The sequence below is a fragment of the Cervus elaphus genome, chromosome 12 (assembly GCF_910594005.1).
Source record: "Cervus elaphus chromosome 12, mCerEla1.1, whole genome shotgun sequence".
In the NCBI taxonomy this organism is placed as follows: Eukaryota; Metazoa; Chordata; class Mammalia; order Artiodactyla; family Cervidae; genus Cervus; species Cervus elaphus.
The window spans coordinates 50,972,242-50,995,854 of record NC_057826.1 but is presented as its reverse complement, the minus strand read 5'-3'; the positions used below and the strand labels follow the sequence as shown (position 1 = coordinate 50,995,854).

Here is a 23,613-nt window from a genome sequence, read left to right as displayed (position 1 = left end):
ATTAGTATATTTGAATTATTACTAAATGGGCCATTTGTGTTTTAAGAAAATAGAAGTATGGTTGTTCCCACACTTGGGAACAACTATGGTTGTTACACTTTAGATTTGATTTTATGGTCAGTGTGGTGGATATCGTTTGCCCACCATGGTTCCTCCCTCCCAGCTCTTGCCTGGCTTTCCTGTGGGTGCAATATTTCCCTGTCATGTTGTTGAGCTTAGCCATTCGACTTGCTTTGGCTAATGAAACACAGTAAAGGTGATAGTGTACCAGTTCTGAACTGAGGCTTATGACATTTGGCAAATGTCTGACAGCAATTTTGTGCTCCTGTTTTATCCCACAAGAAAAGCACACCCACAGTAGCCACTGCTTTTTAGACTGGATTCCTGAGTGAGAAATGCCTGGAAAACACCTGCATTTGACCTACAACTTAAAGCCAATTGGTTCCATCCCATTCAGAGATGCATCAACGAGAAGTAAATGTTGGTTGTTATATGTGGGTGAGGTTTGGAGATCGTTTGCTCTGCGGGCTTATTGCAACAGTACCTGAACAATCGAAAATCGAGAAACTCATTCATATCAGTTTGTAAATGAAGGTAGTACAGTTTTTGCCCCTCACTGGTTTTGTTTGTTGGTTGGTTTGAATTAGGTATTGAGTTTTGGTTGTGCTGGGTCTTCACTGCTGTGTGGGCTTTTCTCTAGTTGTGATGTGTGGGGGCTACTCTCCAGTTGTGGTGCTCAGACGTCTCATTGCAGTGGCTTCTCTTGTCGCAGAGCACAGGCTCTAGGGCACGCAGGCTTCGGTTGTTGCAGCACGTGAGCTTAGTCATCGTGGCTTGAGGGCCCTAGGATGCAGGCTCAGTAGTTGGGGTGCATGTACTTAGTTGCTCCGTGGCATGTGGAATCTTCTCAGATTAGGATCAAACTCCTGCATTGGCAGGCAGATTCTTTACCACTGAGCCACCAGGGAAGCCCCTACCCCTCACTCTTACGTGTGAGTAGATAGATGTGTTAATTGTTCTTCCCTACTAGGGTAGTATATTGGATCTTTTATAGGGCAGGGCCTTTTAGAATAGTGTTTCCATCTGATGTCCTGTTGAATACCAATGTTATTTTTGATGTTTACTAGTGTTCTGAAGCAAGGATTCTGTATTCATGGAAATTAAAAGACTGATAATGTTTTTTAGACCTAAGAATTTCTGCCTTGATAAAAGAAAGGACTCCTAGTAAATGTTAAACCCAGTATTTTCCCGTCTCATTTGACCATGGAAATTTCCCTCTCTTCCCTGCCTCCTTCCCCCAGTCTGAACAACAGTTCATACTTTGTTCCTCTGGAATCACTGGACACTGCTATTGAGGGCAGTGTATGCTCACCTCCCTGGCCTTGTCACATTACAGGCAGGGGCTGTACTGTGTAAATTTGGAATGGTGCCCCTCAAACTGAAGGCTATTAAGCAGATAACACAGATGCCCCTGATGAGTACATCTCTCTTTTATATCTGCCTATGAGATACAAAACCTGGAAGGAAGATGCCCATATTTAAGCAGATGACAAGTGTAGATCTTGTCAGTGCAAAGCCCTGGGTCTTCAGCCAGGTTTAACAGTAGTCTTCTGGAAAGTTGGGCAAGAATCAAGGTTATGGGGAATCAATTCCACTTGGTCAAGTTGTAAGGAGGTTATTTGCGTCCTATGAATGATCGATTCAAATCTAAAACAGAGTGACTTGGTATTTGGCCCCAATTGATCTTAAGCTGCTGATCTTGAGGTCTGACATGTTTGGAAGTGCAGAGAATCAGTTGGTAGAAGTTTGTAAAAGTGTTGCTCAGACGTGTGGGATTAAAGGTGTTACGTCTATGGCTGAATTTACTGTGGGATGCATATTCCTTCTGATTTATGGCTTGAAGGGGGGATGTCGACTGCTTATCAGTTCAGTTTAGTCACTCAGTTGTGTCTGACCCTTTGCGACCCCATGGACTGCAGCACGCCAGGCTTCCCTGTCCATCACCAACTCCCGGAGCTTGCTCAAGCTCATGTCCATTGAGTTGGTGATGTCATCAACCATTTCATCCTCTGTCGTCCCCTTCTCCTCTTGCCTTCAATCTTGCCCAACACCAGGGTCTTTTCCATTGAGTCAGTTTTTCGCATCAGCTGGCCAAAGTATTGGAGCTTCAGCATCAGGCCTTCCAATGAACATTCAGGACTGATTTCCTTTAGTATTGACTGGTTGGATCTCCTTGCAGTCCAAGGGACTCTCAAGAGTCTTCTCCAACACCACAGTTCAAAAGTATCAATTCTTCGGCACTCAGCTTTCTTAATAGTCCAACTCTCACATCCATACATGACTACTGGAAAAACCATAGCCTTGACTAGACGGACCTTTGTTGGCAAAGTAATGTCTCTGCTTTTTTAATATGCTGTCTAGGTTTGTCATCGTTTTATTTCCAAGGAGCAAGCTTCTTTTAATTTAATGGCTGCAGTCACCATCTGCAGTGATTTGGAGCCCAAGAAAATAGTCTGTCACTGTTTCCATTGTTTCCCCATCTATTTCCATGAAGTGATGGGACCAGATGCCATGATTTTTGTTTTTTGAATGTTGTTTTAAGCCAGCTTTTTCACTCTCCTTTTTCACTTTCATCAAGAGATTCTTTAGTTCATCTTCACTTTTTGCCATAAGGGTGGTGTCATCTGTGTATCTGAGGTTATTGATATTTTTCCCAGCAGTCTTGATTCCAGCTTGTGCTTCATTCAGCCTGGCATTTCACATGCTGTACTCTGCATATAAATTAAATAAGCAGGGTAACAGTATACAACCTTGACGTACTCCTTTCCCAATTTGGAATCAGTCCATTGTTCCATAACCAGTTCTAAATGTTTCTCCTTGACCTGCACAGATTTCTCAGGAGGCAGGTCAGGTGGTCTGGTATTCCCATCTCTTGAAGAATTTTCCACAGTTTGTTGTGATCCACACAGTCAAAGGCTTTAGTGTAGTCAGTGAAGCAGAAGTAGAGTTTTTCTGAAATTCTCTTCATTTTTCTATGATTGAATGGATGTTCAATTTGATCTCTGGTTCCTCTGCCTTTTCTAAATCCAGCTTGAACATCTGGAAGTTCTCAGTTCATGTACTGTTGCAACCTAGGTTGGAGAATTTTCAGCATTACTTTACTAGTGTGTGACTGCTTATAAGTGGCATTAAAAATGAACAGGTAAAGTACAAGATGAAAAAACTTTAAAACATTCCCTAAATATATCAACTCCTTACCTTGGGGACTGGAAGCTATTTCTTGCACTCCATCAAGCTGTTTCTTCAAATATAGTTGACAATTCCTGGTGCTCTAATATCTGCCTCTTGAAGATACTCAGTTGTCAAAAGGCAATTAAAATGGAGACCACAGTTTGAATATACCCCTAGTCCAAACACTCATAGTCACATGTGTAAAATGCCCTGATTTCCCTGAACTTCTGACTCTGGCCTCAAATAAAAATTAAGTAGTCCTCATGTTGGAGAAGGCAATGACAACCCACTCCAGTACTCTTGCCTGGAAAATCCCATGGACAGATGAGCCTGGTAGGCTGCAGTCCATGGGGTTGCGAAGAGTCGGGCATGACTGAGCGACTTCACTTTCACTTTTCACTTTCATGCATTGGAGAAGGAAATGGCAGCCCACTCCAGTGTTCTTGCCTGGAGAGTCCCAGGGATGGCAGAGCCTGGTGGGCTGCCGTCTATGGGGTCGCACAGAGTCGGACACAACTGAAGTGACACAGCAGCAGCAGCCCTCATGTCCACAGGACCTTGCACCTTCCTAGCTAAAGCAGCCACAAGCAAGTAAACTTATGCAGTTAAAAAAAAAAAAAGTTTCTGGTAAAAGATCACAAGAGAAAACAATGTACTTATTCATCACCTGAGCTGTTATTAATAGTGCTGAGAGCCAAGAACTTAACTACCTTTGGTTTGAGAGTTCAGTAACAGTTTCTTGCTCAGTGAAGTAGATCAAGTAAAGCTCTCTGAGTTGTTTTTGACACAGTTTCCTTTAATGGGATTTCTCATCCTTTCATTTCTAACATTTTGGAGCTGGGTCTGTGCTTTCAGAAGGGAATGGCAAGGCAGTTCTAGGGCCGGTGGCAGTGACTGGAGAAGCCATGGAGATAACCGCCTTAAAAATGGTTGTGATGGGGGAATGAGATTAGCATATTAATTAGAGTCTTCATATCTGGTAATGATCTCATTTGCTTGTACAAACAGTTGACAACAACATTTGGAGAAATATCTTAATCCTTTTTCTGTTTATATATGAGTGAATTTTGGTAAAATGCAGGGTTGTCTGTTCTAGAGCTCTGGGAGGTAAAATCAGACGTTGTTTCCAGTCACTGTGCTTGTTTTCATGGGCAGGTCCCTCTTGTTTGCTTGCTTTTTCTCATCTATGAAACAGGGAACTGTGACCAGGGGACTGGTTATAATGTTTCTTGATAAACCTTCGTAAAGCAATGTGCTGTTGCGAGTAATGGGCTCCATTCATTATTAGCCCAGTTGATTTTCATTTACACTTGGCTCTAACAATTAGCTTGAGCAGGTGTGAAGGTGATGGAGGGGCTGGGACACCCAGAGGTCAGCCTCCGCTGGATGTGATAAATTAACCATTATTATCAGCAGTGAAAGTGGTTCTTTACGCTTGTCAGCAGCAAACAAAGGGACAACATATCTCACATAAACCCACTGCTAAGAGCTGGTTTTGCTGAAGGATCAGAGTTTCCTTCTGGGCCCTACAGACAGATGGGAGGGAGTCAAAGAACCCATAAAAGTAGAGGTGAGGGTACCTTGAAGGAGTGACTTTGCTGATGGAGAGGCATATAGATATCCCAACCTGGGTTTTTTTTTTTTTTTTTTCAATCCTCACCCATTCTATTATGAAGCTGTCATCAGCCTCTGCTGATGATGGAGGATCTATCTCTGCTGAAGAATTATTAGAGAGTGAAGAGTTTGTACATCAACAGAGGAGACAGTTTTTACACAGGGTATATAGATATATGCATATTTCTGTATACCAATTAATAGATATTTTGGAACAGTACATTATAATTGAGCACATTTATAGGGTCTCCCTGATGGCCCAGACAGTAAAGCGTCTGCCTGCAATGCGGGAGACCTGGGTGTGATCCCTGGGTTGGCAAGATCCCCTGGAGAAGGAAATGGCAACCCACTCCAGTACTCTTGCCTGGAAAATCCCATGGACAGAGGAGCCTGGTAGGCTACAGTCCATGGGGTTGCAAAGAGTCGGACATGACTAAGCAACTTCACTCACTCTTATATTCACTGAAAATAGAACGTTAAATCAGTGGTTTTCAGTTCTCCATCTCTACCAGTTTTACAAGACTTAACAGACTTAAACCTCTGAAAGAGGGCATAGCACTGTCCACAGAAGGCAACATCAGGTCCATCAACTCTAGAGCCAATGGAACTAAATACACTGTTTTTGAAACAGGAAGTGTTTTCCCACTTAGTTACCCTCCGGTTTGGAGACTCACTGAGCACACTCAGAGGTGAAACAGTCAATAAGAAAGGAAGAGATGATGGTTGGGAATCACCATCTGTATACTGAAACTCCATAGATAGAGTTAAATTTGTTTTGACAACATTTGGGGGACTATTACGAACTAAATGTTTATGTGTCTCCCCTCCCCCCATTCACAGGTTGAAGCCCTAACTCTTCAAGTCACTGTATTTGGAGATCGGGGCCTATGAGAAAGTAATGAAAGTTATATGAGGCCATAAGGGTGGAGCCCTGACCCAGCAGGTTTAGTGTCCTTAAAATTGTGATACCAGAGATCTCACTCTCCTTCTTTCTCCATGCACATGAGCTGAGGAAAGGCCATGTGAGCCCAGAACAAGGTGGTAGCTGTCTGAAAGCCAGGAAGAGAGCCTGCACCAGAAACTGAATTCTCTCGCATCTTGATCACGGAGTTCTAGCTTCCAGAAGTGTGGGGAAAATAGGCTTTAAAAAGTCTGTTGTTTAAGCTGCTCAGTGTGTGGTATTTTGTTATGACACCCTGGGCAGACTAAGATAGGCACTAAAGATTGGTTTGGGCTGTTGGAGCCTGTGGGTGGACTTGGTAACCACAACTTTGTTTTAGAATGATTAGATTGAGCTTTTAGTGAACCCGTGGTGTCAGTGTGTATATGTCTTTGCTCCTGGGCTGTTAAGACTGCATAGAACTGTCCAGGCTCTGCCTGGGGCTGACTGCCTGGCTGCCCGGGCCCTATAAGCTAAGCCAAGTAAGGCTGGGAAGAAGGTCTGTTCCATGTGATCCTGCTATCTCATGAATTATATATCCACCAGAAATTGTACCTCGTAGTTTTAAGTCCAAATTCCCTTTGTTTTAACCTCATCAGATAAAAAAATTTCAGTCGTCTATTATTATCAATAATACGTAATAAAAAAGAAACTAGAACAATGTCTCTAAAGAGAAACTATAAGAAAAAGGAAGAGAAGGTGCAGCAAAATGTATTAGCAGATGATTATTACTCACCAGAGATGTTGTCATGAAGCAGATAAGAATTATGAATAAACATTTTGATATCAAAACAACAACAACAAAAACTCGGTAAACCAATCACTTCCCACCAGGTGGAAGTGCAGTACTGTATTTGAAAAAAGAGCTCGTAAGATAGGAGGAAGAGAAGAAATATAAACTGGTGGAAATCAGGAAAGAAGTAGAAGGAAAAAATAAACAGCACAGAAATAAAGACAAAACTGGAAGAAGTAACAAGCAATATGGAAAATATTGCTAGGGACGTAAAAGATAAAAAAAGAAAAGGGAACATAGTGAGGTAGAAATCAAAGAATTTAAAAATTAAAATATACAAGGGAGATCCAATAAGCACTTTTAAGTAGAATATCCAAAGAAAAAAACCAAAAATGATACACAACAAATATTAATATTTTAAAATACAGTTCAAAAAAGAAAAAGATTTGAATCTCTATATTTAATAGTCATACTGTGTGCCAAGGAAATGTGACCCAGAATGATCAACACCAAGACAGATCCTGGAAAAGTTGTTAGATTTTGAAGATAAAGAATTGTTACAAAAAGTTAAAAAAAAGAAAAGAAAAAAAATTGGCTGGATCCAGACTTTTCACAGAATCTTTTTTTAAAATTAAAACACTTTTAATAAATATTTACTTTTTTATCTTTTGGCCATGCCATATGGCGTGTGGGATCTTAGTTCCCTGACCAGGATTGAATTTCCGGCACTGGCAGCATGAAGCCTTAACCCCTGGACCACCAGGGAAGTCTCTCTATAGTATCTTTTAGAAGATTATAAATCACCAGCAACCTGGAAGTTCCTCAAGGAAAGAAAGAGTGAGTCAGTCACACTGTTCTTCAAATAAGAAACATGAACCTACAGAACCCAAGGAATATTAAGTGCTTTGGGCACAGAATTTAAGAGAGTACCAGAAAGTTCAATAATCAACAATAATATTTAATGCAATGTTAAACTAAATAATGAAAAACTCTATGTTAAATAAAATATCAAAACTTTAACAGGAAAACAGGGTCATTACTACTGATTTTTCCTTTTTCCCCAGGCTCCCGTATGACTTGGTGCAGCACTATCAGGAGTCCTTCCTGCGGAAATTGCTAGAAAACATATTTTAACTAACTACGACTAGGTTAATACCAGAGACAGGACTGGAGGTAAGCACTGAATATATTTAACAGTATAATGGAGACTAATGTGGAGTATAAGAATGACAGAAAAAAATTGTTGTGTATCCTCTTGTAATTAAATTCTCTAATAAGCCATAACTGAGTCAAAGAAAAAGTATAAACTCAAATGCCAGGATAGCTAGAAAATGATCATATAAATACTATATATCAGAAACTATGGGATGTAACTAAAGTAATCCTTGGAAAATTTATATATGTATATGTGTATGTGTATGTGTATACACACACTATAAAAATAGAAATCATGATATAAACATCAATCTAAAAGTTATAAAAAGAGAAATGCATTGAGAGAATGAAGGAAAGAATACAAACAGAAAATAATGAATGTAGTAGAAATAATAAATCCAAAAGCTTTGGCAAGATAAACTATTTGCAGATTTATTCAGTAAAAAAAGGAAGAGAGTGCAAATATAAAAACTAGGGAACAATAGGGGAGTTTAATAGAAAAGGAAAAAACTGGAGCAATTGTAAGAAACTACTCTGCTAAATTTAATAATTTACTCTGCAAATTAATAGTTTATCAACTAGACTCCAAAGGATATTGGCAATCTAAGCAGCTCCATTGTACAAACAGAGGAAATTGACCCAGAACCAGTCCCTAAAATACTAAGACCCAATGGGTTCACAGAGAAATTCCAGGATGCCATTAAAGATCAGATCACTTTAAAGATAATTCAGTTGTTCCAGTACATCAAATAAGGAAGAAAGTCTCTAACATCTCTGTAAGAAGCAAGTGTAAAACTGATACCAAATCCTGAAAGGAATTAGACAAAAAAGAAAATTACAGGCCAATCTCACTTATGATCATAGACCTTAAAATTCTAAATAAAATGTTCACAAGCATAATCCAGAAACATATTAAAAGTACAAATCATGTGCAGTTTTATTTTAGAAACACACATTTGAATATTAGAAAATCTTTGATCATAATTTATAATATTGGTAAATCTAAGGAACTTATAAAAAAACTTAACATTTATCCTTGATAGAAAATCCACAGTAAAATAATATATTTCTTTGAGAGAAAATATTTTTGTCTCAGCTCCCAAACTGAGGGGGCTCAGATGAAATAACAAGAATTATTATTTTTTTTTTTTTTAAAACAAACAAGGTTTATTTCTTTTCAGAGTGTACTTGGAACATTGGTTGCTGGTAAGAAGGAACTCTTTTTTCACAAGCCACACATGGTGAGGGTGTTGGAAACATGGCATTTGTGGGGTGCATAATCTGAAACTCATGCTTTCTTCAGTTGCCATCAAAGGAGATAATAAGCACATAGAAATCTTACATATTCTCTTTTGTTCTTTGGCTCAAAGGTGATAACAATTGGTCACAAGAAGCCACATGTCTTTTCTAAAAGCAAGGGCTCTAAGAAACATAGTCTTCTATGTGCCAGAATGAAATGGAAATTTCTTTTCACCAAATAATCTGGTCCCTCTCCCTGATACATAGAGAATTGGCTCACCCCCTTCCCAAGGAAGACAATCTCAAACCCACTAATTCAGAATCATGTTTTTCTTTGAAACAAGTATTGTTTTTAATGGGGAGACTGTAGACTTATTCCTCACTTATTATTTATTAAAGTTAGGAATAAGAGAAAGATGTAGTATAGTTAACACTGTGTTGGAGGCTGGAGATACTACTCCTCAACGTCTTAAAATGAATAAATTAAAATTACAGAGGAGCAAACCTTATTTCTGTTGGCAGTTGCCATTGATGTATACTTAAAAATCCTATGGGAAAAAACAGAGTCTAGAAGAAAGCAGAGAATTTAGTAAGGTAGTAGGGTGTAAAATGAACAGAAATGACTAGTTTTCATATATACAAAGAACAGTCAGTACATAAAAGGAAGGAAAACATGCATCTGCAATTACCAGCCCCAAAGATAGCACACTTAGGAATAAATCTAGCAATCAAGCCTTATATGAAAAAAACTTTAAATCATTCCTGAAGGACTTAAAGTAATAGAAAAAAATGGGAAAAGGCATATCCTGTTCTTGTCTAAACAGACTCAACATTGTAGAGATGTCAGTTAATTTATCAATTTAACATGGTGCCTCAAAAATATCAAAGAGATTTTTGTTTTTTCAGAATCAGGCAATTTTTTTCCCTAAAAACAGCCAGAAAACCTTTGTAAAGAGCAAAAATTAGTGAGACTAGATATTCCAGATGTCAATGTATGTTATAGACTTTTAGTTTTAAATTAATGTTATTAGTGCATATAGTTAGGACAATGGGATAGACTAGAAAATCCTGATCTCAAAATATATACAGTTTTGATATGTAAAAGGTGGCAATGCAAATTAGCAAGAAATAACCTTTTCAAAAACTATTGATGATTTACATGTAAATCCATGGCTGATTCATATCAATGTATGACAAAACCCACTGGAAAAAAAATAAATAAATAAATTAAAAAAAAAAAAACAAAAAACTATTGATGAGACAGTAGTGTAGCCTCTGGAAGAATTAAAGCTGGATCCATACTTCACACTGTATACCAAAAAAAAAAATCCAAATGCATAGAAATTTTAATATCAATAAATGAACCCATTAAATTAAAGAAGGCACAAAAAATAACTCTATATCTCAGAATAAGGAAGAAAGGTTTTGTAAACTATAACAAAATCTAGAAGCCTTAAAGGAAAAGATTAACACATTTGTGTGTATGTATTAATATGCACGTTTTTATGTTCATATTCATGGCAAAAATCATGATAAGCAAAATCAAAAGAAAGATGGCAAATTGGGTAAAAGATTTTAAGCTCATACTGCAGATGTTAAATTTCCTTAATGTTTATAGAGTTCCTTCAATTTCAGTAAGAAAACATTTATTGAAGAGTTGACCTAAAAGGGAAGCACACAGAATCCCTAAATACATTATAAGATACTCAATGTTATACATAATAAGAAAAGTCTATCAAAAATATACTGAGATACTGTTTGTAACCAGTTTGGCAGAAGCTACAAGTTAGGTACCATATTATGTTGGCAAGATTGTGGACAAACAAGCATTTTCACTCACTGGTGGTGGGAGTTTAAGTTGGTACAACTCCTTTGGAGAGTAATGTGGCGATGGTGTGACAGTTAAAAATGCATATACCCTTTGACCTGGCAATTCAACATTTTACTTTGCAGTAATACTTAAGCATTTGTGTAATAATTTACACACACAAGACAGTTTAGCACAGCATTATCAAAAATTTGGAAGCACCCAGCAGCCTTTCAGTTGGGGATTGTTTAATAAACTATGGGATATTCACACAAAAAACAGTGCAACTATGAAAAGAATGTGGATGTTCTTTCTATGCTTATTTTGGAAAGATCTCAAAGGTACATTGTTAAGTAATAAAAAGAAGGTGAATAGCAATATAATATTTGGGGGAAAATAAGATACATACAATCACATACTATGCTTGAATATACATTTAACAAATTCTTTAAAAAAATTCTTTAGAAGGATAGACAAGATGCTAATAATGAGGATTGTCTGTTGAAGGAGGATGGGAACTGTGTAGTTAGGTATGTGGATGGGAGGGGAACTTCTACTTTTTGATGTTTAAGCCACCTGAATATTATAACCTATTTTAAAAAGTAAATGACCATGTATTTTTTAAAATCTAGAAGGGGTTATAAGAACTTAAATAGAACTTGCACATTTGAAATGGCCAAAAACAAAAACAGACATTACATTATAACAGGATTGCAACAAGAATCTCAAAGAACTAAACTCTTTGGAATTTGTGTTGCATTTAACTTTTGAGACAGACACCATGTAAACAAGAAATAGGAATTTAGTTACTAAATACCATTCCAAACTGTGATGCTTGAACTAGTGAATATTAAACCCTTAACACCAGCATTCATGGTTCTCTGGATATGATGAGTAATGTTTATCTTCATAAGTTGTGGTTCCTATGAGATGCTTAAATAAGAAAGTAAGGTATAATTGTGTGCACTTGTTCTGAATTTCTATCAAGTACTTTATTAGCTTAGTGATGTAGTAACTGAATGAAAGTGAAAACTTAAGACTTAACTCCTTTGGAATATCACATGCATCAGAATTGATTGGCTGACTGATTTCATAGAATATAATTATTTGTTTTTGGCTGTCCTGTGTCGTTGTTGCTATGTGGGTTTTTCTCTAGTTGCAGCAAGCTGGGGCTGCTCTCTAGGTGCAATGAGAGGGCTTGTCATTGTGGTGGCTTCTCTTGCTGTGGAACACGGGCTTTAGGGTGGGCAGGCTTCAGTAGCTGATTGAAGCTCCCGGGCTCTGAACACCCGCTCACTAGTTGTGTTGTACCAGCTTCGTTGCTCTGAGGCATGTGGGGTCTTCCCGGATCAGGAATCGAACCTCGGTCTCCTGCTTTGGCAGGCAGATTCTTTACTATTGAGCCATCAGGGAAGCCCCATTGAATATAATTAGATCGTAAGGTTTTGTTGACCAGTAACCAGGATGTGGATGAAAATTCTTGAACCATTCTAAAGTTCTTTTGCCTACTTTTCAGTTAAACTAGGAAATATAATTAAGTAGCTTAATCACTTTCCTATCATTATATTTTCTAACATTAAAATACTGAACATTTATTGTGTAATATTTAGAAAACTGAGATAAATGAAAAGGAGAAAAAAAAACCATATAATGTAAAATAAACTTAGTCTTTTGATGTCTATATAGTCTAGTTTTCTAGTCTCTATATATGTTTTTAAAAACACAAAGAAGTTGATCCTGCTTTTTTTATGACCTTTTCATATGTGAAGATTTTATATAACAACACTTCCATTGTCAGTTAAAATTCTGGAACATGATTTTTAATTATTCCTGTGTATTTTATTGTGTGAATGTACCATAATTGATTTAATTAATCCTGTAGTCTTGGATGTCTAAGGACAACTTATTTACAAAGCACTTAGTTATCTAGCTTCCCAGGTGGCACTAGTGGTAAGGAACCCGCCTGCCAATCCAGGAGAGACATGAGATGCAGGTTTGATCCCTGGGTCAGGAAGATCCTCTGGAGGAGGGCATGGCAATCCATTCCAGTATTCTTGCCTGGAGAATCTAATGGGGTCACAAAGAGTTGGACACGACTGAGCGACTTTCACTTTGCTTGCTTAATTGAAGTTTTCCTGTATTTTTCTCATGATGAATTTAGTCTGCTTATTTCAAAAGTGCTTTGTAGAATTTTTACACTGGTTGCCTGAGAAGGATGTGATCCCTGGTTTTGTCCTGCAGTCAGTCCCAAAGGCCAGATTTTAATTGTGCCCGCCTCATTTTCCACTGGAGGGATAAGACTGGTAATTTGGAATGGACCGTGTTTCCCAAAGCCTTTGGAAACAATGGTTTTGCTGGTTGATCTTGTTTAGGTTAGTCTGTTGATAAGATGTTTTAAGATATTATAGCAGCATGTTAAAAAAAAAAAAAACTGGATGTGGTGTTCTAGGCAGTGGATCTTTTATTTTTTAGTTGAATGATAAGGCCATCACTTTTGGAAAGCTAGGCAGGATATTGGCAGGGTAAGAACTTCCAACCTGGCCCAGCCATTCTGAGTCAGGAGCTTTGTCTCAAGTTCAACAAAATTACATGGTTTTAGAAAATTATTCCTTTCATTATTTTTCAGCATTCTTTATTAAACAATATGTGTGTGTACATTTCCACTTTGACATCAGTTTACATTCGATTTGCAATTAGAAGATTTCAATAATTTTGCTTTAGTCATTTGTAATGTGATTAAAACTAGATGTTATGGCCTATCTGAAGTTTCCTTTGCAGAGAACAAACTTCACTTCTATGATAATGAATATAAAGATTGCAAGTGAAAGTTAGGCTCTATGTATGCTATATGAGTGACTAAAACAGTTTTTAAGTATTCCCAAGCACATTAAATAACTTTTCACTTACAAAAGAATAATATAGTACTTAAAAACAAAGAAGTTACATTTGCCTCCACTTCCAAATCATCATAAGTTAAATTTGTGATTCTAACATAAAGCAAAAAAAAAAAAAAAGACTCCTTTCATTCTTGGGTCATTTTGATCCTAGGCTATTAGTGCTGTTCACTAACTCTATTAGGCTTTTTCTCTGAAAGAGAAATAAATTGAAAGTATTATATGAGCTGATACCTGGTAATAGTAGAGGCAAGTAAATCCACAAATGTTATGGTGTCCAGCGTTTAAATTCTGATATACACATTTTTTTAACTTAATTAATTAATTTATTTTTTCAGTGGGTTTTGTCATACATTGACATGAATCAGCAATAGATTTACATGTATTCCCCATCCCGATCCCCCCTCCCACCTCCCTCTCCACCCGATTCCTCTGGGTCTTCCCAGTGCACCAGGCCCGAGCACTTGTCTCATGCATCCCACCTGGGCTGGTGACCTGTTTCACCATAGATAGTATACATGCTGTTCTTTCGCAACATCCCACCCTCACCTTCTCCCACAGAGTTCAAAAGTCTGTTCTGTACTTCTGTGTCTCTTTTTCTGTTTTGCATATAGGGTTGTCGTTACCATCTTTCTAAATTCCATATATATGTGTTAGTATGCTGTAATGTTCTTTATCTTTCTGGCTTACTTCACTCTGTATAATGGGATCCAGTTTCATCCATCTCATTAGAACTGGTTCAAATGAATTCTTTTTAACGGCTGAGTAATATTCCATGGTGTATATGTACCACAGCTTCCTTATCCATTCATCTGCTGATGGGCATCTAGGTTGCTTCCATGTCCTGGCTATTATAAACAGTGCTGCGATGAACACTGGGGTGCACGTGTCTCTTTCAGATCTGGTTTCCTCAGTGTGTATGCCCAGAAGTGGGATTGCTGGGTCATATGGCAGTTCTATTTCCAGATTTTTAAGGAATCTCCACACTGTTCTCCATAGCGGCTGTACTAGTTTGCATTCCCACCAACAGTGTAAGAGGGTTCCCTTTTCTCCACACCCTCTGCAGCATTTATTGCTTGTAGACTTTTGGATAGCAGCCATCCTGACTGGAGTGTAATGGTACCTCATTGTGGTTTTGATTTGCATTTCTCTAATAATGAGTGATGTTGAGCATCTTTTCATGTGTTTGTTAGCCATCTGTATGTCTTCTTTGGAGAAATGTCTGTTTAGTTCTTTGGCCCATTTTTTGATTGGGTCATTTATTTTTCTGGAATTGAGCTGCAGGAGTTGCTTGTATATTTTTGAGATTAGTCCTTTGTCTGTTTCTTCATTTGCTATTATTTTCTCCCAATCTGAGGGCTGTCTTTTCACCTTACTTATAGTTTCCTTTGTAGTGCAAAAGCTTTTAAGTTTCATTAGGTCCCATTTGTTTAGTTTTGCTTTTATTTCCAATATTCTGGGAGGTGGGTCATAGAGGATCTTGCTGTGATTTATGTCGGAGAGTGTTTTGCCTATGTTCTCCTCTAGGAGTTTTATAGTTTCTGGTCTTACATTTAGATCTTTAATCCATTTTGAGTTTATTTTTGTGTAAGTTCTGATATACACATTTTTTAAAAAAATTCGGATATACACATTTTAAAGGCAAGGAAGTTCATTGTGATAGGAATGTGTGGCATAATTATAAAACCAGTTTAGAAGTCAGAATGACAATAAACAACTTTGGAAGAAATACCATAGAAAGTGAAGGGAGAACAGAACTCTGTCAGATACTTATTCCATTTAGTTGAAAATTTAAGCTGAGAAAACTTTTTAAATGGAGCAACTTTCAGAAGGATATCAGGGAAAATAACAGATTTAAAATATACTACTGCAGCATATTTGCTCTAGAGGAAAAATTTTTAAAAATATTTATTGGCAGTTATTAGTTTTAGTTCTTCAAGTATGCTTGGGAATTATTCCTTTGTATAGGGCACCAAAAGTTGATTTGTTTGCTAAAAAGTGAGGTTTGGCTATGAGGAATAATGAGGTATGTCAGTATGTGCTAGTTAGAAGTAGAATGAACAAAGCAATGGAGATGATTTTTTGTTAATTTTCACAGCAAGTAGCTGTTACGTAGATAATTACTCATTATCAAGCGAAGTGTTGTATTTGAGATGTTTTTATTCTATTATAGGGGCCTCTATCTTGAAAGCTGTCTGTACCAGCAGGTAAAAGTTATCTGCAAATTTAGACACCAGATCTGCCACTGATGGAGTTTGTGGTAGGTGAATTCTCACCTGGTCATTTACTAGTTGTTGGGGAGATGGGTCCTCTCAGCTCTCAATGAGTGGTCGTGGTACTAAAGGAGCAAAGATTGTGGGTTCTGTGCCAAAAGAGCTCGTCAGCTTTGCAAGGGAACCAGTTATCTCCTGGTGTCCATGTACCTATTGCCTCTTCAGACCACTTAAATTAAGTTCATTAATGAAGAGAGGGAGGAAAAGAGATGAAACAAGATGGGGAAGAGAAAATGGGTGACAACTCTTGGAAAAGCAACTCACACGACTGATTACTGGAGTAATCAAATGAGAATGTATTTAAAGCAGATGATTCATTAACCCTACCAGTGCATATGTTAAAGGACTTTAATTCTCCCAGAAGAAGAACAGGAAAGTCACTCAGTCATGTCCGACTCTTCGCGACCCCCTGGCCTGCAGCCTGCCAGGCTCCTCCAGCCATGGGATTTTCCAGGCAAGAGAACTGGAGTGGGCTGCCATTTCTTTCTCCAGGGGATCTTTCCGACTCAGCGATCAAACCCAGTTCTCCTCTTCACTGTCTGAGCCACCAAAAAGTTCCTTTGCTTGGAGGCTTTTCCATACAGTATTGAAATAACACAGGTCTTTGTGTTGATGCCATTCTGAAAAATCCCAGAGCAGCAGAAGGCAAGACTGCAGATGGAAAAATATAAAGAAAAAAAAATCCAATGGTGATGACTGTCATGATAGCAGTGCTTAAGTTGCACTGATCTATCAAAACTTTCACTGCTGTGTCTCATATGTAGATTTTAGAGATGAGTAAAATTCAAGAAATAATCCACTGTGAATTTGCACATCCGGAAATGATCTTGGGGAGCCTGTTTTAAATGACTTCTTTTGAAAGCACTAATTTCTCTTGTTCCTATGAAACCACTTGATGAATATTATCTAACAGCATGTTGGTGTCAGAAGCCTTCAGAAGACTACTTAATACCTGGTTCAAAATAACTTGCTTTGGGTGTGGACAGTTAAGTCAATTGTATGGTTTCACCATCAGGTAGCTGGTTTTAATCCTGGTGGATCTTAAAGCTGTCTGTGATTTGGCTTCTACAGAATTTAATTGTATTTATACCCTACAATGTATGGTTTCATTGTACAACATCTGTTATCTGCTAATTGCTTCAGGTATGTTCACTGGCTTCTATAAAGATTGTCTTTCCAGCGTTTTAAGGACAGAGGACAAATCTGAAACTTTTGTGTGCCTTGCATCTCCTAGTAAAAGTCAGTCAGTTCAGTCACTCAGTCATGTCTGACTCTTTGCGACCCCATGAATCGCAGCACGCCAGGCCTCCCTGCCCATCACAAACTCCCGGAGTTTACTCAAACTCATGTCCATCAAGTCAGTGATGCCATCCAATTATCTCATCCTCTGCCGTCCCCTTCTCCTCCTGCCTTCAATCTTTCCCAGCATCAGGGTCTTTTCCAGTGAGTCAGTTCTTCACATCAGGTGGCCAAAGTATTGGAGTTTCAGCTTCAGCATCAGTCCTTCCAATGAATATTCAGGACTGATTTCCTTTAGGATTGACTGGTTGGATCTCCTTGCAGTGCAAGGGACTCTCAAGAGTCTTCCCCAACACCACAGTTCAAGCATCAATTTTAGATTGGCTTCTTTCACTTAGTAATCTGTAATTAAGGATCCTGTATGTCTTTTCATGGTGTAATAATTTGTTTCTTTTTATCTCTGAATAATATTTGTTGTATGAATATAGCACAGTTTATCCATTCACTTTCTAAAAGGTATATTAGTTGCTTCTATAGTTTGGCAATTATGAATAAAGCTTCTATAACCATCAATGTGTAGATTTTTTGGGTGGATATAAATTTTCAACTACTTTGGGTAAATACCAAAAAAGTGAAAATGCTGGATCATATAAAAGAGTATATAACTTTGTAACATAACCACAGGCTGTCTTCTGAAGTGGTTGCACCATTTCGTATTCCCACCAGTGATGAAAGAGAATTCTTGTTGTTCCACAACCTCACCAACATTTGGTATTGTTACTGTTCTGGATTTTGGTCATTCTAATAAGTATGTAGTGGTATCTCATTGTTTTCATCTGCATTTCCCTGATGACATATGCTATGGACTATCTTTTCATATGCTTTTTGCCATCTATGTATCTTCTTTGGTGAGATGTGGACTTTGGTCCCATTTTAATAACTAGGTTGGTTGTTTCCTTATGAGTGAGTTTGAAGAGTTCTTTATATACTTTAAATAATAGTTCTTTATCAGATATGTCTTTTGGAAATATTTCTTCCCATGTGAGGCTTGTTTTCTAATTCTCATGACATTGTCTTTCATAGACCTGAAGTTTTTAAAATGAAGTCCAGCTTATCAGTTATTCCTTTCGTGGATGATGCTTTTGATGTAATATCTTGAAAGTCATTGCCACACCCAAGGTCATCTAACTCATGTTAACTTCTAGGAGTTTTAATCATTTTGCACTTTACATTTAGGTCTGTGATCCACTTTGAATCAGTTTTTGTGAAGGATATATATTCCGTGTCTATTCATTTTTTTTGCATGTGGATATTCAGTTGTTCTAGCACCATTGTTGAAGAGACCATCTTTGTAACTTTGTCTTGCTTTGACTCCTTTGTCAAAAATCAGTTAACTATGTTATAGGGAGTTATTTCTGGGCCCTTTGTTCTATTGATCTATTTGTTTGTTCTTTTTCAGTACCACAGTGTCTTGACTATGTGGCTTTATAGTAAGTCTTGAAGTTGTGGTGCCACTCCTCCAGCTTTGTTCTTCTTTAATATTGTGTTGACTATTTTGGATCTTTTGCTTTTCCATATAAACTTTAGGATGAGTTTGTTGAAATCCATAAAATAACTTTCTGGGGTTTTGATTTAGTTTGCTTTGTCTGTAAAACAATTTTGGAAGAACTAACATATTGATAATATAGAATTTTCCTATCCATGAATATAAAATATCTATTTAGTTCTTTGATTTCATTCATCAGAGATTTTATAATTTTCCTCAGATCTTGTACATATTTTGTTAGAGTTATAAGTAATTCATTATTTACATGCTAATGTAAATGGTATGGTTTTTAATTTCAAATTTGACCCCCAAATTTTACCACAATAAATCTAATTTGCATGTGTCCTTCTGATTTACAAAATTTTTTTCTTGTGATGAAAATATTCAAGATTTACTCTATTAGCAACTTTCAAATATACATTACAGTATTCTTTAACTCTAATCACCATGCTGTACATTACACCCTATGACTTATTTATTTTATAGCTGGGAGTCTGTACTTTTTAACCTCCTTCCATTTCACCCACTCCTCACCCCCACCTCTGATAATTGCTGATTTGTTCTCTGTATTCATGAACTCATGCTTTTTAATTTTGAATTTGTTTGTTGTTTAGCTTCTGCATGTAAGTGAGATGATACAGCATTTGTCTATCTCTGTCTGACTTATTCCACTTGGCAAGATGCCCTCAAGGTCTTTATTCATGTTGTTACAAATAACAAGGTTTTCTTATTTTTTAAGGCTGAATAATATTCCTGGAGAAGGGATACTTCTTCATCAAAGATACTTCAATATTTTTGCCTGGAGAATTTCATGGATAGAGGAGCCTGGCAGGCTGCAGTCCATGGGGTCACAAAGAGTCAGACAGATTGGGTGACTTTGATCTGGTCAATATTTCATCACATATATCACATTTGTGGATACTTAGGTTGTTTAAATTTCTTGGCTATTATAAATAATGATATAATGAACATGGTATGCATATATCTTTTCATGTTAGTGTTTTTATTTTCTTTGAATAAACACCCAGAAGTGGAATTGCTAAATCCTATGGTGGTTCTCATTTTAGACGGATCATTCTTGCTTTGTACCTGATTTTAGTGGGAAAGTTTTTTACTTCCTCACTATAAAGTATAATATTAGCTGTAGGTTTTTTTTGTAGATCAGTTCAGTTCAGTCGCTCAGTCATGTCTGACTCTTTGCAACCCCATGAAGTGCAACAGGCCAGGCTTCGCTGTCTATCACCAACTCCCGGAGTTTGCTCAAACTCATGTCCATTGAGTCAATGATATAGATATTCTTTATCAAATTGAGAAAGTTATCATCTATTCCTAGTTTACTGAGAGTTTTTATTGTAAATGGATATTAGATTTTGTCAGTGCTTTTTCTGCATGGATTGATATAATCCTGTGATTTTTCTTTTTAATCTCTTGATGTAATGGATTACATTAATTATTTTTGAATGATGAACCAGCCTTGCATACCTGGGATAAATCCAACTTGCTCATGGTGTATAATTCTTTTTATGTATTTGTTAGATTTCATTTGTTAACATTTTGTTGAGGATTTTTACATCTATGTTCATTAGAGATACTGGTCACTAGTTTTCTTGTAATGTCTTTGTCTGGTTTTGGTATTAGGATAATACTGGCCTCATAGAATGAGTTAGGAAATATTATTTCTGCTTTTATCCTCTGAAAGAGACTGCAGAGAATTGATGTCATTTCTTCCTTAAATGTTTCATAGTATTCATGAGTGAACCTACCTAGGCCTTGTGCTTCCTCTTTAGAAGAGTATTGATTATTTATTCAAATTTTGAAATAGAACCATCTATTATTTCTTATGTAAGTTTCAGCAGGTTATGTCTTTGAAGAAATGGACTCATTTTGTCTAGGTTATCAAGTTTATCATGGAACTGTTAATAATATACCTTTACTATGTTTTTGATGTCTGTGGGATCAGTAGAGATGGCCCATCTTTCATTTCTGATTAAGTATAATTTTTTCTTCTCTTTTTTTCATGATTAGCCTTGCTAGAGGTTTATTGATTTTGTTGATCTTTTCAAAGAAACTGCTTTTAGTTTTGTTTATTTTCTGTATTGATTTCATATTTTCAATTTCATTGGTGTTTACTCTAGTTTTAACTGTATTTTTCTTTGGCTTGCTTTAGGCTGATGGTGCCTTTCTTTTTCTGTTTCCCTTAAGATGAAAGCGTGTGTTGTTGATTATAGAGTTTTTCCTCTTTTCTAGTATATGCATTTGATGCTATCAGTTTCCCTCACTATCAATTTCTCACAAATTTCAGTAAGTTGTATCTTCCTTTCCATTTAGCTTTCTTAAAATTTTGAAAAAATCTTCTTTGACCCATGTATTATTTAGAAGTGGGTTGTGTAATATTATGTTACTGATTTTTAGTTTAATTCCATCGTGGTCTAAGGGGTTTCCCTGGTGGCTCAGATGGTAAAGAATCTGCCTGCAGTGTGGGAGACCCAGGGTTGATCCCTGGGTTGGGAAGATCCCTTGGAGAAGGGCACTGCAACCCACTCCAGTATTCTTGCCTGGAGAATTCCATAGACAGAGAAGTCTGTTGCAGTATAGTCCATGGGGTCGCAAAGAGTCAGACACAACTGAGTGACTGACATTTCACATTTTACACTGTGGTCTAAGATCATATTTTACGATTTCTATTCTTTTAAATTCATTCATTGTATTATATTAACCAAAATGGAATCTGTTTGGGGCTTTGTGCCACGTTAGATTAAGGATATATATTCTGCTGCTTTGGAGTGAAGTATTCTATAAGTCAGACACAACTGAGTGACTGACATTTCACATTTTACACTGTGGTCTAAGATCATATTTTACGATTTCTATTCTTTTAAATTCATTCATTGTATTATATTAACCAAAATGGAATCTGTTTGAGGCTTTGTGCCACGTTAGATTAAGGATATATCTTCTGCTGCTTTGGAGTGAAGTATTCTATGAGTGTCAGTTTATATTGATGGGTGCTGTTCAGTTCTGCAACATCCTTACTTATTTTCTACATGAAGGATCACTTGTCTATTATTGAGACAGGATGAAGTCTCCAATTAAAATAATGGATTTGACAACAAATTCCACCCCCACCTTTTTTTTCCTTGATAAAGCCATTATTTCTACTTTACCATGAAGGATAATTTAACAAGATACAGAACCCTAGATTGATGCATTTTTCCTTTAACACTTTATATATTTCACTCTAATCTTTTCTCACTTGTGTGGCTTCTGAAGAAAAGTTCAGTGTAATTCTTATTCCTGTTCCTCTGTATGTACATCTCTAAAGTGATTTCTCTCTTTAGCTTCTTTCATGATTACATGTTTGACTATGGTTTTCTGCAATTTCAACGTGATATTCCTCAGTGTAGATTTTGGTATTTGATATACTTGGTGTTCTCTGAGCTTTCTGGGTATGTGGATTGGTATCTGTCATGAATTTTGGAATATGCTCTGCCTTTATTGGGGCTTTCCTGGTGGCTCGGCAGTAAAGAATCTTCCTGCAGTTCAGTAGCTACAGGAGATGTGGGTTCAATCCCTGAGTCAGGAAGATCCCCTGGAGGAGGGCATGACAACCCACTCCAGTATTCTTGCCTGAAGAATCCCATGAACAGAGGAGCCTGGCAGGTTACAGTCCATGGGGTCACAAAGAGTCAGACATGACTGAAATGACTTAGCATGCATGCACACACACACTGCCATTATTATTTCAAATATCTTTTCTGACCTTTCTTTTCCTTCTGCATTTTTATTATATGTATGTAACACCTTTTGCAGCTGTCCCACAGTTACTGGATATTCTATTTCTTCTATTTTAAATTTTATTTTTCCTTTTCAGTTTGGGATATTTTTACAGATGTATTTTCAAGATCACTGTTTTTCTAAACCATACTCAGTCTATTGATGAGGTTATCAGAAGCATTCTTAATGTCTTTTAAAGTGTTTTGGCTCTCTAGCACTTCATTTTGATTCTTTTTTCTCTTTTTTTTTATTTTTAATATTTTATCCACACCACACTGCATGTCTGATCTTAGTTCCTTGACCAGGATTGAACCCACCCCCCTCCCCCACATTGAAAGTATAGCATATCAACTACTGGACCACCAGAGAAGTCCCTGATTCTTTCTTGGAATTACCACCTCTTTGCTTATATTTCTCATCTGCTCTTGCATGTTGTACATTTTTTCCATTTGATCCCTTAGCTTATTTCCAATGTCAGTGTCAAGTTGTGATTTTGCTTTGTCTCTTCAGACCTTTTTTTTTGTGGCCTCTTAACATGACTTGTACATTTTTGCTGCAAGTTGAACATGACACATTGATATACAGGTACTGAGTTAAAAAAAAAAAAAAAGAACTTTAAGGGTATGGTCTTATGTTTACCTAGTTAGGAGTTAAACTGTGTTTAGTGTTTATCCTGGATATATGTGCTGGAGGATTCAGTTTCATGTCCTTATTGCAGTTTTCCCTGTTTCTTTGGGTTTCCCTAGAAACTTTTCCTTAAGTATAGTTGGGATCTTGCATCTCCCTCAGTTGTAATCCACTGTCATTATATTGTACCCTCATTGATGTGGTGGTAAGTATTGGAGAGGGTAAGCAATATACAGTTTTATGATTAAATTTTAGGGTTTTTTTTTTTTTTTTTTTGGTGGGTTGAATCCCTTCAGAATTATCTTTTAGCCTTTTCTTTACCTTCTCTGATGTGAGAGAGAAAGGCTACAGGGAGCTCAAGGTGTCTAATTTCCATTCTCCTAGGTCAGATGAGGGTCTGGTAAAGGATCTGGAGAATCCCATAGACAAAGGACCCTGGCAGGCTACAGTCTATAGGGTTGCACAGAGTCAGACAAGACTGAAGTTACTTCACAAACATGCCTGTGCAAAGGGTCTGGGCAGGTAAGGGTGTTGAGGGCAG

At 37.2% G+C, this 23,613-nt stretch overlaps 1 long non-coding RNA gene across 1 annotated transcript in view; it reads left to right on the top strand.

Moving 5' to 3' along the window:
- Window positions 1-8,914, top strand: part of LOC122705142 — an 80,447-nt gene extending 71,533 nt beyond the window's left edge. Inside the window, exons 2-3 of the long non-coding RNA XR_006344043.1 lie at window positions 7,583-7,691; window positions 8,855-8,914. This is a non-coding gene — a long non-coding RNA (uncharacterized LOC122705142). The remainder of the gene's footprint in view (window positions 1-7,582; window positions 7,692-8,854) is intronic.
- Window positions 8,915-23,613: the final 14,699 nt, after the last annotated feature.